The 2,065-nt window shown below is 45.1% G+C and overlaps 1 pseudogene; it reads left to right on the top strand.

The window, feature by feature from the left end:
- The first annotated feature begins 795 nt into the window (after positions 1 to 795).
- Positions 796 to 1,178, top strand: LOC114905114 (annotated as a pseudogene).
- The last annotated feature ends 887 nt before the right edge of the window (positions 1,179 to 2,065 follow it).

Genomic DNA, 2,065 nt, shown 5'->3' with positions numbered 1-2,065 from the left:
ATCGCAACAGTCTCCTAACTGGCCCTCTGTATACCATCTATATACTTGAGGCACAATCACACTTGGCTGGAAAAGTCTTTCTAAATCGTAAATCTGATTACATCACTCTCTCTTAAAACTTTTTCATGGCTTCTTATTACTCTTAGGCAAAAATCCAGACCCCTTAATATGAACTTCTCCATAATCTGGCCCTCACTTATCTCTTCATCTTCATCTCTTGCCACTTCTTTTTCTAGTCTCTACACCAGGGGATCCAAAGTGGAGTGCATGTACAAGACCATCCTTTGGGTGTGGGATGAAAATATTTGAACTTCTACAGATTGAGAAGCAGGAACAGAAGCTGAAGAAATGGCATACATTAAGAGTCTGGAGTGAGCCAAGCCATAATTACGTGCCAGTGGATGTCTAGAGGAAGCAAACACTCTGAGGAAGAAGGGACTATTAGGGAAATATGGGGAAAAGAAAGATAGAGGCACCGGAAAGAGAAGGTGGTTCCTAGAGCTCTACTCCTGATAGATACACTTCTGGTTCTACTTCCAATCTATATACATCCTTATAATACACCCTCCTTTTCCTTGAGAAAAGGGTCTTATTTATATTTTTTAAATGTCTTGGAAGAGTGGTATTTTTTCCATGCAACCGTAAGAATCTACCTAAAAAACTTGGTGTCCATCTATAGGGACTGGTTAAAGAAAATAAAATATATCTTTCTATGCATTTACCAAAAGTGAATATGTAGGTCCTCTGCTTCTTTGCGCCCGATTTGCATCCTGCGGTTCTGGAATAGCTGGGAAGATGCGGTCCTTGGACATCGCGGAGCTGGCAGAGCCGGAGGAGGTGGAGGTGATGGAGCCCGAGGAGGACTTCGAGCAGTTCCTGCTCCCGGTCATCAACGAGATGCGCGAGGACATCGCGGCGCTCACCCGCGAGCACTGGAGAGCCTACCTGCAGAACGGGAGCAAGCTGTGGGAGATGGATAGTATGCTCATCCAGATCAAGATGCAGGTGGAGGCCTCAGAGGAGAGCACGCTCAACCATCGCACAACGCGGACAACGGAGTCGAGGGCAGAGGGACCAAACGGTGCAAGAAGGCGGAGGAGAAGGCTGAGGAGATCGCGATGATGGCAGAGATGCTGGTGGAGCTGCTCTGGGGGATAGAGAAGAGCGAGTCGTCCTGAAGGAGGGTCAGCCGTTTACAGCCAATGGATTCTGGTCAACTGATGGAGGTTGGCTGACACCCTGGAGAAGCTGAAACCAGAGAGCCTTTTGTTTTCTCTTTTTTTCTCTGTCTACGCTCTGTCCTCACTTACACCACGTTTCTGCTATGGTCTGTGGTTAATGACCTCAATGTGAGTTTTGACTGTTAAATGTTTTTCTTTGGGGAGGTAACTTTTATTTGGAAAATGCTCTCACAAGAATTAGGGTCTAGATTGTAAGCTCTTGCAGCAGTCACATTTGTCCCTGGGCTTTCGTTATTTCTAAATTTTTGAGGTGCTTTGCTCTTTATTGTGTGACCTGATAGCTCCCTGGAACTTCAGGTCTGCGTGTAACAGATGAGACTCAGAGTTGGAGTTCTCCAGCTCTGAAGGTGCTGAAGGAGCTGCATTATTTCTAGAAGACGACTCCATGAAGCGATTGCTAAAGAAGCTGAAGAAGGGACCAGACTTCAACTGGGAATGTGAATGGGGCTGATCTGGCTAGGACTGATGAATCAGAAGAAGGGCTGAAGGATGGTATTGTATTTGGGAACTTTAATTTCTCCGTGAGAACAAAGGAGGAGAGATGTATTTTGTTCAAATTTTAAGTTTTATGTGGCACACTGATGTAACCTGTCTGGTCATATTGTTTGGACAACCTAACTTAGCTTTATGTGACATGGAACCTAGAATAGGAGACAAGATAGATCTTGGTATTCCATATAATCGATGTAATACCCTGATGCATTTCAGGGGATTCTGGACATAAAATGAAAGAGATATTTGCAAAGGCCCTTGAGGGTCTGGGGAAGAAAAGCAAGGGCTGTCTGTTTTGGACCCTAGACTGAACAGGGACGAGGTTTCTTCAA

Source organism: Monodon monoceros, unplaced genomic scaffold (assembly GCF_005190385.1).
Source record: "Monodon monoceros isolate NGI ecotype Baffin Bay Population unplaced genomic scaffold, NGI_Narwhal_1 Super_Scaffold_21, whole genome shotgun sequence".
Lineage (NCBI taxonomy): Eukaryota > Metazoa > Chordata > Mammalia > Artiodactyla > Monodontidae > Monodon > Monodon monoceros.
The sequence above is the reverse complement of the archived record's forward strand: the minus strand, read 5'-3'. Positions and strand labels throughout refer to the sequence as shown.